Raw genomic sequence first — 14,914 nt, forward strand, 5'->3', positions numbered from 1 at the left:
GAAAAAATAGAATCACAGACCATTCGCTGCTGCAGGAAACTTTTTACTTGACCAAAGGGATTTGATATTCCTTCAATAAAAAGGTCATCCTGCCGATAACGATTCCATGAATATAAAGAACATTGAGAGTCAATATGGGAGTTAAACCTTCTAGCACTAAACAAGTCACTACTTCCTTAGTTGTTGAACAGATACGCTTTTGCTATAATTCTGAAATCCCATCACTTTCCTAACCTCCATTCATGTGGACCCAAGATGAAACATAATCAAAAGAGTCTCGAACAAAACCAACTCGGTACCTAACTTATAACCGGAGATCCAAGGATATACACTTGCATTTCAACTAAAATTTTCTAATCCACTGCATCCATTCGCTAAACCAGGATATAAAATCCCCAACGACCGCAGAGACTACCAGTCTCAAACCTAGTCTGGCAACCAGGTTCCCGAGACTCTAACCGTTTAAGCTACCCTAGACCATGTGCCACACGATGCCACTCCTTGGCGACATAATCATCCTACTAAAACCATAATCCAATTTCTTGACCCAACCGGTCTCTACCAGGTCTCACCTACATTTCCATAATCATATAAGCCTCGACCACGGGTCTCACCCACTCTATACAAACGAATGGGCCGCACCCATGGGTCTCATCCTAACGAGAGCTACACAGGCCCAACCTCGCCTCGAATCTCGATGGTCTTCTTCCCGTAACATAGATAAATGCTCTCTGACCCTACTGTCCGCCTTGCCCAATGCACGAGCTGATCCTCCTTCATACTCACGACTACCCCAATGATGGTCTACCTCAATATGGTGAACACTACGATCCCATCGCATACCTACAACAATCCCATACTATCTGCCAATCAAGTGAATGCTATGACCACCCTGCGGTCTTGTGACATGTATATCCCACCATGGTCATCACCCATGGTCTTACCACACCTCTACCATAACAACCACAATAATGTTGAGTCGAACACACATCCAACTGAATCCCAATCAGGTGTTCGGGTTATGCTTCGAACCCCAAAGCCTTCATTAAACAAGAACAGGCGACGAGGCTCTAACACAACCCTCAACTTAGATCCATCCACATCCCTACTATCCATCACAAAGAAGACGCCAAGAAGTTGTTGGAAGTTTCCTAAACTCCCAACATACACAATATTCAATCCAGACGACCACTTGAGTCGTCTTCCTTCCCGATTGGGATGTGAAACTCACCCTAGATTCACACCTGATCTAGCTAGCTTCCGGAAATCTAAACGATTCTTCCCCACTTGGATTTGCCAAAGCTCTCCCAACCCACAAAATTTGATGTATTTCCAATCCATCTTACCTCCTTAAGTCCTTCATGCTGGTGACAACGACCTTAAACCTTGCTCTAAACTGGTGAATCTTCACTCCAACTTCCCATCCTTAGAAGGATCTCTGAATTCTAACGATTTTCATCCCTTGCGATTATAAAATTCCCCTAGCACTTCCAGTGACCAAATAACTCATACAACTTCCACCACCATCTTCTTGCTACCGCTCCTTCACTAGCAAAGGTAGTAATTAAACCCAAAGGTTCTTCCATAGACGACTATCGATCCTACCAGAGCAAATGCTAACACGAATGAACTTTGACTTCATTGGAGAACTAACCAGCTAATATGACCATTGACCTTCCAAACGCTACTCCTGAATTGCCCCGATCAAAGAATCGGAACAATATCTGAATGAACTAAAACCCGCTCAACTAGATACGACCCACTAATGACTCTTGGCATGCAAAATGACATATAACAATTCTTGATGATATAACCCAAGAAATACAGAGAACTAAACCAAAGATAATGCTTACCTAAACCAATACAAGATTCTAAAGCAATATGGATACTGATAATAATCAAGAAGAAATCAAGGATTACATAACTGCAATAGCACCTAATGAAACCCTGTCCTCCTCTGACTGACACTGTAATGCTCGGCTCCTCGCTGCTGGGGCTCCTGCCCTACCCCCATGATCGTCAGTGATCCTCAAAGTAATTGGAGCAGGTCACTACTACAAAAACAACCTTTTACGACCCGCAATGTGTATCATAAAATGCTCAGACGACACGTAAATACGTGTCAAGGAAGGACCTGTCAAAACGAAAGACAACACACTTTTGCGTGTCGTCTATTTACGACACGCAGTTACGACACACATTTACGACGCTAATTTACAACATACAATGTGTATCAAGGAAGGCCCTGTCAAAAAGGAAGACAACACGCATTTACATGTTGTAACCTTGCGACGCATGTTTAGGACACGCATTGTGTATCATTAAAGCCCCCGTCTTAAATGAAGATGACACGCATTTTCATGTTATAAACTTCAGCAACCATTTACGATATGTATTTACAACGCGTCTTTACGATACTCATTTACGCATAATATAAAATAATGGAAACAAATATATACCAAAACAATCAATTTCATCGAATAACATCATGTCAAAAAAAATTAATGCATTGGTATTAAGGGGATCTGATTATACATTGTTATAAGAGGTTTTCTTTAACTATATAACCTAATACTACATTGCTATTAAGGGACACCTTGTTTTAGATATCATGTAAAAAAATTCTCCATGTAAAAAAATTGGCTATTTTCCACCGGGTGTAGATGGAAAGTAATGAGTTGAACATTAGTTGAAACAAAAAAAAAAACTTTTATTAATCACACAATTGACAACATTTAGATGTATATCAGAATGCATATATACTAACATATGTGATATAATATGTACGCTCCTGTAAAAAGAAAAATAGCAAAAAACAATTTAAGGAATAGATTGTCAATTATAATGAATAATAAAGAAATGCCTCTTACCAGATGATCCAAGAACTTCTCCAGCTTATCATTGAGTGAAGGCAATTCGCTCATATGAAATTTACTCAAAAAATTTTGCTATTGAATGCTATTTTCTATTTCAGCAAAAAGAAAAAGAAAAAAATGAAATAGATTTTCTAACTACTTGTAAGTATAAATTTGTAGTAGAATCAAGATGTACGCCATACATATTATCTCGGTCGTCAACTCATCATCAATAAAGCCAAATAATATTTCCTTAAGTTTAATCATCACTGCTGACCGCATATAATCATCATTAGCGATCTGCCTGAACAGGTCTGCATATTCCTTTCCTTTGAAATCATTGGCCATGTCTAATGCAATGGGGATCATAAGTGGCAAAAAGTCAAAACCAATAATAAAAACAAACGTACCTTACTGGCAAGCAAGAATGGTGGCCACTGGACAACTGGAACATCACTTGTAGATCAAGTCTCACTTGAAAAATAAAGCAAATATCAACAGAACATCACTTGTAGATCAAGTCTCACTTGAAATCTTTAGCCATGTCTAATGCATTCGGGAAGTATTTGCTAAGAGCCCAAACAGTTATATAAATCAATGAAAGTAAAACTCAAAACTTTTCTAGTTTTCATAATCCTATTTCTATCAAGATAAAAGGACAGTGATAAGTTTCTTTCTAAAGATCGATCATCTTTTGTGGTCATATGTCGCTTCTAAAGCAGACCTATACAGTGAGAAAAAAACAATCCCTTTTACAACAATCAACAGAAATGGAACTGCTTCATTCGTTCAACATGTGAAATCATCAATTCACCCATGGATATTAGTATGGATTCTATGACTTAAAATATTTGATAAGCTATTTTGACTTGTATTGTGTAGATAGGTGCATCAGCTGTGCTTTTTTTGATAATTTTGTCAGAAGTTTGTTGTGGTTCGGACATAAGCATGGGGTTACCTCATGAAGAAGGATTCTGGCAAAAATTTGCTGAAATTTTTGCCAGATTGAGGGAGTGAATTGGACAGCTAAGGATTGTCTTGACTTTGACCAATGGCTCAGAAATCATTACCTTTTTCTAGAGAAAAACTCATCATTAGAGGCTTCTAAGTCATTCAATAGGATTGTACCTTCTGAACCAATTGCACAATACAAGCAGCTACTTATTAAGCTGTTAGGAACCTACAATATATTTATAAAAAAAATGTGGTTATAAATTTTATAATTACAAAAAAATTAAAGCGTTTATAAAAACAATAATTAGACCTGATATTGACGATCTTGGAATGCTCTCTTTGTGGTGCTTGCGTTTTCTTTGACAGTTTCCTTCAATTGGATAGCATTCACCTATACATAGAATTGAATGGAATAATGAAATAAGCAAGGGAATGGAAGGAGTCATTCCATTACAATTTCATATGAACTTCACATTATATATTTGTATAAAAATTAATTGATATCGCCTTTATACGATAAAGAGGAGCAATAAATACATCATTAAACATGAAGGAATCATTGTCACCCACTTCCCTTCCTTGTGGAATCTGAGAAAAACATCAACAATATCAGTTGGTAGGCTATGGAAAAGACATAAATGCAGCAACATAGGCCCTTTCTGCCCCAATTTTATGAAGAACCTGAAAAATGATAAAAAATCAATGAAAGTACAGTGTTGTTTCTTACAAATGTGTTTTTGTTTTGTTGTTGTTGTTGTGAAAGAAATTGGGTGGGTTCACCTCTTGACTACCAGCATCACCAAAGTATACAGGAAGGTCAAGTGAAAACTTTAAATATTACTTCAATGTCCTTATAAACTTGAAATTGCATATATATCTTTCTAAAACTATAAAATTATCATATATATGCAAACTTCAATTTTAATTTGGATTATATTAACAAAGTTAATGGAATTAACAATGAAACAAGATCCAGGTTTAAGGAAACCACAGAACTTGATGAGGAAACAAACATTATGAGGAGTAAAGGAGGACTACAGCACTATAATTCTTTACTGATAATACCAATATAGATAACTTGAAATGTATATAAATAGTATATATATTACCCATAATATTAGTTACTTTAGGAGTTGCATGTTTAGTTTCCAAATCCCTAAAAAGATATTTTTCTGCTCCAAGAATTTGCACAATGATTCCAGGCTGTTTCGCAAAGTTTAATAAGCTGCCACCATGGGTAATTAAGCGGCCCCCCACAACTTCTCCAACAAGAGATGTTAGATTTGGAGCAATTATGTTCATTATGCTTTTTAAGTAATTGTATAGTTGAGCTCTATATTCTAAAAGAGAAAGAGCTTGATCATATAAATCTTTGATGTTGGTTAAATGTAACGCCTGTGTTTCCAGGCTAAGCATGGATGCAATGATGTAATAGTTAGGGTCAACAAATGTAACTTAGTTTGAAGTAATAAAAAGGAATTATTATGTGAATTATGTGATTTTATGTGCTTATATACTTGTCTATAAAGATATAATAAATCAAGAATGAAAATCATCATAAAAAATAAAAATACAGATAAACCCGATATCTATGAAGAAAGTTGCAGTGGTCGTTACAAGGATTCTGGAGATATAAAGAACACCAAAATACGAGTTATAACTAAGAAGTTATGACCCGTCGAAGTTTCGCGACAAAACCGGCAGGACGCTGCGTGACGTAAAAAGTGAGTTTACGATAAAGCGCTTTCTAGCCTTAACAATCTAAACAAAATTTGTATCATACATTAATGCGACAGCGTGCATAAAAAGAAAGCCAAAATCTGACTTCGTATGAGGAATTTATGATTTTTCTAAGTTTCGGCATACCGGTATGCAGCCCGAAGTTTGAATAGTAGATCGACCGATTTTTAGCCGACACAACCTAAACAAGAATCAAATGTCTCGTTAATAGTAGTTCAAGGGTAAAAAGACAAACGAAAACAGACGTCGGATGAATAAGTTATGGATTTTTAACTGGCTTTTCCTGTCCCGTCCTGTTAAAAATATAACTTTAAAAATAAGGTAAAAATTAGCCAACGAAATCTAAAGGAAAGTTGTAGAGTACGGTCCCACCTACGCGTGGATATAAAGAATGTTGAAACGGAGCTCTTATGCGAAAGTTACAAATTTTAGAAGTTGGGATTGGAATTTGCGAGCTCGATGCGAGGCTACACCCCGCGTAGAGAAGGAACACCTCGTGTACCGGAGTACGCCCTGCGTACAAAGAATGAACACCCTGCGGTCGCTTTTCCTTTTGCGGTCCGAAGCGTGTCACGTCGCCTCACCGAAACTAGGACACCAGCCTCTACGCGCAACGTACCACCGAAGGTACGCCCAACGTAATGTGAGGCCTCCCATCTATAAAAGGTGTGTGAGGGCTGTCGGATTTCTCACACCTTTCACCACTTCTTTCTCTCTCTACTCTCCCTCTCTAGACTCCCTAAACCCCCCTAATTCCTACGGAAGCTCCCTAGCACTAGAAGAAAGCCCTGGAGCGCCCGACGACTCCGAAAAAAGGTGATTTTCGGCTCAAAAGCTCTGCTCCAGCGAATCCTGGTTTTTAGCAAAAACCATTGTAAGTGAGATACGCCTACCCTACTTTAAATATAGCTTATGTTTAAATATAATCTCGTTATTATGAACCTATAAATAAGATTTATTAGCGATTCAAAGTCGTTATATGATTGAACTACTTACAGGGGAGGTGTCTAGAATGGTCACGTTGGGTTTGGTTGTTGGATTTTAGAAAAGCTATATGCCGAAATGGTCTTGCCTCCTAAATGTCCTACCTTGCTGATCCAAACTTGATAGATCATGAAGTAGACTCTAAGTTAAAGATGAATATGGACTAATAATCAGTCGGAAAGAATATTAGACTAAAATCTAGTGGTAATAATACAAAGTTTCGTCAAAGGAAAATAAATTAATACAAGCAAAGTGCTGTCTGAGTTCGGAATCACCACCTTAACAAGTGAATACGTAATTACTTTCATCTTACACATAGATATGAAGTAGTTTATATAAATTACGTGTTATGTGTGCATATTATCTATTTACTTGATATCTATGTTGGATGAACATTTTATGCAAGTTTTAACTGATTTAAACTGTATATGTATCTTATATCTAAAAAACTATTGGGGGTAAGACATGGGTAGATTAAATAGACGACGTGTGATAAAATGATGAGATGTCTTGATGTTTACGGTAGCGGAGTATAGATAATGACCATTGACTATTCTAGACAGTCCAGTGGAATGCTAGCAGGCTCGCAACCTGTAGGTGTTTATTTAAACTTAGTGTTCGCCAACAATACTCCATCCCCCTTATGGTTTCCTTATTTGACAGAAATTGCTGAGGAACCCCCAAAGCAGTGTTGTCACCCCGATGAAAATCCTTAGGCTAGGTCCCTTATATTAGATGCTTTATGAACATAAAGTGAGGATAACGGGAACAATTAATCAAGTTTGTTTGGTTTGATGAAATTAATAAGCGTATTATTGGTGGTAGAAAACCTTATGTGCTCACCAAGCTCCCAAGCCTGACCCACTCATTTTCTTGTATTATAGGTAGTGGCAAAAGAGCATAGTTAGATGACTTGACGAGGGATTATGGATTATAGGCTAGTAGATATAAATAAATGTTGTAAGGCCTATGTTGGTCTGTTTATGCTTTTGATCTGTATCAAACATGACATCCCGAGGTTTTAATATAATGAAATACATTTCTTCCAAAATGATTTGATAAATGTTTATCACATTTATCTTTTGGGAACAAATACCACAACACTTTTCTATAAAAGGTTACTCTGATTTCAACCAAAGCATAAACAAATTGGTCTTTTCTTGCCGTGAAAATGGGGATGTCACAGTTGGTATTAGAGCATCAGTTTAAGCAAACTAGAAATTTGTAGGATTTTTAAATTTAAACTTAGAATGCTAAGCGATGATTGTGAGATGAGTGTCTACTATATTTTAGACGCGAGCACTAGTTTATTTTAGGAAAGATGCCTAATATTCTTTTATGTGCTAAATTCTTTATGTTTGCCTTGTATGCTATTATTTGTTTGTATCTATGGTCTATTGTCGACCAGATCTGGAAACCTTACGTGTTGATGATTCTAAACGTTCGACTACGATATTAGAACTAGCATTTAACGTTTCGGAGAGACAAGGAAGATTTAAAAGTCTATCGTAAATAAAGATATAAATTCTCCTACTTTTGTGTGTAGATCAACATGGCAAGAACCCGAAGTGGAATCGGAAATGCAGATGGGAACAGGAATCAGCAGCCTCGTCCCCAAGTGATTAAGGAGGTGCTGATAGTAGAAGCTGCACCTGAGCCAGTCACGATGGTTGGAGTACAAGCCATGACTCGGGCTATAATGGCCGAACAGAAGGAATAAATGAGGCAACTATTACTGAATAATAAGGATGAACCTTCAATGCCCGTTGAATACCCCGAACTGAATGATGGAAAATCAGAGGAGGGAAACTACAGTAGGACCGTTGGTCACGCTGATCCGCCAGTGGTTAGGAGAAATAACCAGGAGGACGGAGTCGAGAGAAACGGATGCAAGTATAAGGAATTTATGACTTGCAAGTTGTCAAATTTCACTTAGAAGGAGGATCCCATTGGATTAATGGATTCGCTCTCAGAGATGGAATTAGTCTTCATGACATGTGGTTACAAAGGCAAGCTACAAATCACATTCACAGTGCGTCAGTTTAGAGGTGGCGTTGTTCGGTGGTGGAACACCCTGGGGAAGACCCTAAGCCCCAATGAGCCCTTGCAACTAACTTGAACAGAGTTGTTAGTGCACTTCAAGCACAAGTATTGCTCGGCCCAAAACCTGATCGAGCTATAGAACCAATTCCTGACTTTGAAGAAAGGAAGCATGTCCATTGATGAATACACCAACAACTTCACAGACAAAATGGAGTTTGCTTTGCGCATTGTCCCAGACGAGCTAACGAAAATCGACAAGTACACAAAGGGACTTCCATGGGAGTATGCAATAGGGATGATATTTAGAACTGAAAAACCAGACCGGAACCGAAATCGGACCTGAACCGGAACCGTTAGAACCAGAATATATTGAACCGGTTTCGGTTCCCAGTTTAAAATTAGCTTTATCCGGGTTCTGGGTAATCTGGGTTTAGGTCCATCGGGTCCGAGTAAACGCGATCTAAAAAACGAAACCGATATTAGGAACTGGAATACATGTTAGGGTCGGAACCATTTTTTATGAAACGTTTAAAAAATGCGTATCTCATTTGTTTCAACTCCGATTGACATGCGGTTTTTTCGAACATGTAGTTTAGAGCTTGTACATGATTTTAGACTATAAATTTGAAATTTTTAGTTTTATATTCATTGACTTACAATCACCAAAAGTCAAGATATCAAAGTTGGAAGTTTTTAGTTTGTCAGTTTTTTTGTATTTGGTGAAAGTTTTAAAACATGCATATACAATTCGTTTGAAGTCGGATTGACATGTGGTTTTTTCCAACTTGTATTTTACAGTTTGTACATGAGTTTAGACTATAATTTTGTCATTTTTGGTTTAATATACAATATTTATAGTCCTCCAAATTTGGGGTATCAAAACTAAAAAATTTCAACTTTTCAGCTATTTGGTTTTGTACTTTGTATTCTGTGAAAATGTTAACATATGCATATCACATTCGTTTAAAGTCGGATTGACATGTGGTTTTTTGTAGAGTGTATTTTAGATTTTTTACATGATTTTAAACTATAATTTTGTTAATTTTGGTTTCATATTCAATAAGTTACAGTCCCCTAAAGTCGGGATATCAATATTAAAATTTTCAAAGTTCAACCCACTAAGTAGTAAGTAATTATAATAAAATTCTGGTTTTTTGGGTTTTCCAGTTCTAAACCCACTTTATCCGGTTCCAACCTAGCCACTTTTATTTTTCCGAGTTTTCCGGTTCTAGACCAACTTTACCTGGTATCGTACCCGGAACTCAACCGGAATTGGCTCTTATATACTGGTCCGGTTTCCGGTTCTACAAAAACACGTTAACCGGTTCTAGGTTTTCTGGGTCCAGTCCCATCCGGTCTGGGTTTAGACCCTATCTCATCCCTAGTATGCGATGGCAGTATGCCAGGCACCTACTCTGTAGGCAGCAATCTGGGATGCCAAGTCTGTAGATGAGATGATCATGGGAAGAGCCGCCAACAAGGTTGAGGTTGGCGAAAAGAGGAAATTTCAGGGGTATGCAAGGCCCAATAAGAAAATCAAGTTTGGTTCAAGGAAGTTTGGAGGAGGAGGAGGAAGTGAAGCTAAGTGGTGTGAGAAGTGCAGAAAGAAGCACTTCAGGAAATATAGCGAGGAGGTGACTTGCTACAAGTGTGGGAAGACAGGGCATCATGCCAACGAGTGCACCGCCAGCAATTGGGTGTGCTATGTATGTAATGAAGAAGGGCACATTGTTATGGATTGCCTGAAGAAGAAGGAGGTGACAAGGTCCAATGTCCCACCAAAGCCAAATGCTAGAGCTTTCCAGATGACCTTGGAAGCCGCAAAGGATACAACAGATGTCGCTTTAGGTACCTTTCTTGTAAATGGATTTTCTGCCAATATATTGTTTGATTCCGGTGCGAATTACTCCTTTGTATCACATAAATTTGGTGGAAGACTAGCATTGTGTGTATATAAAATTGATGATGCCCTAGTTGTAGAATTTGCTAGTGGCAAATGCATGCCTATTAGCGATTGCATTAAGAACATCGTCATCGACTTAAACAGAAACGAATTCAACAAAGATCTGCTACCCATTGAGTTGAATGGTTTCAAAATCGTTCTGGGAATGGATTGGATTATTGCTAATGATGCCGAAATACTATGCAGGAAAAAGATAGTAAGAGTAAACCCACTCGGGAAAGAGTCATTTATGTTGTATGTGAACAAATGTAGAGTGAATTCTAGAATCATTTCCCTAATGAAATCGGAAAAATGTTTTTCCAAAGGATGCACATCATACCAGTAATTTGTGATCGATGCTAAGAAGGAGAAGAAGGAGATGCAAAGTATACCAGTGGTGTGTGACTATCCGGGAGCCTTTCCCGAAGATCTTCATGGATTACCACCCGATGGACAGGTAGAATTCCGAATAGAATTGTTACCATGAACGATACCAATAGCGAAAGCACCATACTGACTAGCACCAACGGAGGTGAAGGAGCTGATGACACAACTTCAGGAGTTGTTGGATAACGGTTTCATTAGACCTAGTTCATCCCCCTAGGGAGCTCCGGTGTTATTCATAAAAAAAGGACGTAAGCATGAGGATTTGTATAGACTACAGAGAGTTGAACAAGGAAACGGTAAAGAACAAGTACCCATTGCCAAGGATTAATGACCTATTCGATTAGTTGCAATGTTTGAGATATTTCTCAAAGATCGATCTCTTGTTAGGATATCATCAGCTGAAGGTGAGAGAGCAAGATATTGAGAAAACTTCGTTCATAATGAGATACAGACACTATGAGTTATTGGTTATGTCATTTGGACTAACCAATGCTCCTATAGCATTCATGGATTTGATGAACAGTTTGTAAGCCTTTCCTCAATAACTCTGTGATAGTGTTCATAGATGACATTCTGGTTTACTCAAAGAGCCAGCAGGAGCATGGCAAGCACCTGCGAAAAGTGTTAGAAGTTCTAAAGAAGGAGAAGTTGTATTCAAAGTTCTTCAAATGTGATTTTTGGATTCAAGAAGTCTAATTCTTGGGTCATGTGGTCAACCAAGAAGGAATAATGGTTGATCCAGCAAAGATTGAAGTTGTGATGAAGTTGGAACGACCAAAAAGCCCTAGGGAGATTCGAAGCTTTCTGGGATTAGCTGGATATTACCGAAGGTTTATCAAAGGCTTTTCTTCGATAGCTGCTCCATTGACAGCTTTGACCCATAAAGGAGCTGCATATACTTAGAGTGAGAAACATGAAGAAGCCTTCGAGAAGCTAAAGAAGAAGTTATATGAAGCACCGTTTCTTTCTTTACCTAACGAATTTGAAGACTTCGTAGTCTATAGCGATGCATCAAGAGTTAGGTTAGGTTGTGTTCTAACCCAGAAGGATAAAGTGATAGCTTATGGATCCCGAAAACTGAAAGAGAACGAAAGGAACTACCCCACTCATGATCTGGATTTGGCAACGATAGTATTCTCCCTAAAGATATGGAGGTATTATCTCTATGGCACAAAGTGCAAACTTTTCACTGATTATAAGAGTCTCCCAAGCCCGACCCACTAAGTTTCTTGTATTACAGGTAGTGGCAAAAGAACATAGTTGGATGACTTGACGAGGGATTATTGATTATAGCCCAGTAGATATAAATAAATGTTGTAAGGCCTATGTTGTTCTATTAATGCTTTTGATCTGTATCAAACATCACATCCCGATGTTTAATATAATGAAACACATATCTTTGGAAATGTTTTGGTAAATCTTTATCGCATCTATCGTTTGGGAAAAAATTACGCAACACTTCTTTTTAAAAGGTTACTCTGATTTTCAATCAAAGCATAAACAAATCGGTCTTTTCTGGCCGTGAAAATGGGAATGTCACATTAAATCAAGTTCAATGACTTTTGTTCCCATGGATACTACAACTGATTCTTTTAGTTCTGTTTCAGTCTCTTCTAAAAGTATCTATTATATAACAGTTTAGTGTGTAAATTAATATAACTTTGAATAAAAAAGATAATATTTAGATACCTCAGAGAAATCAAGTTATGGAGCATTGGTTTGATAACCCATAAGCTTAATAGCTTTGGCATAAAGAATGTTGTCTGAAACTATCTTTGCAAGCTCTAGAAAATGCCAACCATACCATTCTTTAACTTTCATTGCATAGATATTAAGTTCTTTATCAAAATCATCGAGATGTCCAATAGCTTGAATGATTATTGTATCCACCTGTATAAGAATCATGTTTTACTATAACCATTAAACCTAATTAGAATAATAAAGTAATAATATTTGAGAAGAAAGTCAGAAACTAACCTTATCAGGGCTGGATTTTAGTTTGTATCTTGACAAACTATGAGATAGCCCCAAGCTCATTGGAGCTAGATCTTCTAATCCTAAACCAGTTATGAGTTTAGTTAATTGACTTCTGACTCCTCTCATAAAGTCCATAATAGTTTGGTTGTGAATACAATAGATTTGCTATGAAAATGAATCGATTTGAGTGTTAACTGAACATGTAGAAAGTTAATATTGGAAAGAAACAACTATTCTGAGATATAATATTTAGAAGAACTTCCTTCTTAATGTTGGGGGATTAACAGACAAGATTCCCAATCACACCAACCTGAGACATACCATTCCGAAATCATTCCTATATATAACCAATCTTATCAGCTGAAAAGAAACAAAAAAGTGAATTTAAAAACTAGAACTAACTGCTTCATAGTGGATAGTCAAGAACAGAAAGTCAAAAAAAAAAAAAACAATGATAAAATAAGAAACAAGCACACCCATTTTGTATCTCGAATAGTACAGTCCTATCTCTCATTTAAGTTTGGCTAACATGAAACATATCTCGAATTAACTACCTAACTTTTTTCCTCCCTATAATTTGTGCATTATAAACTGCTTGGAACTTTGTGCATTTTCATACAATGCAAACATAAACTAGCTGAATGATCATCGACCAATATAAAGTTCATCCGATAAAACTTGGAACTAAGCAAAAAAAACCCTGATTACCATAATTGAAACTGAGATCCATCAAATACAAACACAAAAACCCTAATTATCAAAATAGATCCACTAAGTCGATGCAAGCAGTAGCGTGAGAAACATAATGTGAAGATGTAAAAGCATAAGATAGATCGAAAGAGATCCAATCTACATAAAGAGGATAATGCCTACCTAGGGTTATGGAATGCACCGACTTTGTTGGCGTAAACTAGGACTTCATCACCAAATGTGTATTTTTGATCTGAGGCATCCAATTGAACTTCTTCAACGCAAAAATCCACTAGTAGCGCCACCAGCAACCATCGTACCACCAACATTTTCTTCTACATCTTAGACGTCTGATACATTGGACACCAGTAGATGCGATCTTTACATGTATGTCAACATATATTAGGTACCTTATATACTCCATAAATGTTTGTTAAAGGGGGTTATCATGTAGTTTTTCGAAAAAATTAACTTTAAGATTAGTCTTGTTTTTAGGATAATGAATGATGATGTGGGTTGTTGGTGGTGGCGGGGGAGGAGAAGATAGTTTCGATGAAGGTCACAAATATGCAGCAAGGAAGAAGGAAAGGGTAAGGGAGATCTAGAGGAGAGAGTGTGCGGGGTACTACAAAATTTTAGAATTTTTGAGGATTTCTTTTTTCCCCTTTTAAAAACACGCATTTGAGTTAAAAACTATAAAGAGACATTTCTAGATGACACACATTTAAGGTATGTGCCCTCCGTGTTTGTAATTTTTTTGTTGGACACTAATTTTAGGGCACGCACAAATGTCTGTCCTCTATTCTTCAAATTTTAGAAAGCTTACATTATTTTTACAACATACAAAAAATGCGTATCGTAAATCAATGTGTGTCATTGAAGGGTTGTTTTCTTATAGTAGGTACACTCACTACTCCACCCCTCAACATCGGACAGTTAACCTTCTTATGGCCACCTGATCTAATGACAATTGAAACATCATCGGCCTGTCTCTCAATATCCTCCCTCATGAGTCCTCCCATACTAGGCACAACGGCCCCGACCCTGATGGCCTCCCAAACAAGAATCCTGAGTCCTGGGCCTCTTCACCTAGCCCACTGAAATCTGAGTATGCTTTGGCTTCCTCTTCTTAAGATGCTCCAAATCAATCTCACACTCTCAAGCTCAGCAATCATATCATTCAGGGTTTCACACCTTGATAAACTCACAAACTTCGTGATGTCATCTCTCAACATGTCATGATATCTCATTTTCTTCATCTCTTCTTCCAATGCATATTGTGAAACCAACAAAGCTCTCTCCCAAAACATGGCAGTAATCTCTACCACAGTCTTAGTCGTCT

At 37.5% G+C, this 14,914-nt stretch overlaps 1 pseudogene; it reads right to left on the reverse strand.

Moving 5' to 3' along the window:
- Positions 1-3,921: 3,921 nt before the first annotated feature.
- On the reverse strand, positions 3,922-14,882 carry LOC111909861 (probable nucleolar protein 5-1; annotated as a pseudogene).
- Between the last annotated feature and the right edge of the window lie 32 nt (positions 14,883-14,914).

Source organism: Lactuca sativa, chromosome 4 (assembly GCF_002870075.4).
Source record: "Lactuca sativa cultivar Salinas chromosome 4, Lsat_Salinas_v11, whole genome shotgun sequence".
In the NCBI taxonomy this organism is placed as follows: Eukaryota; Viridiplantae; Streptophyta; class Magnoliopsida; order Asterales; family Asteraceae; genus Lactuca; species Lactuca sativa.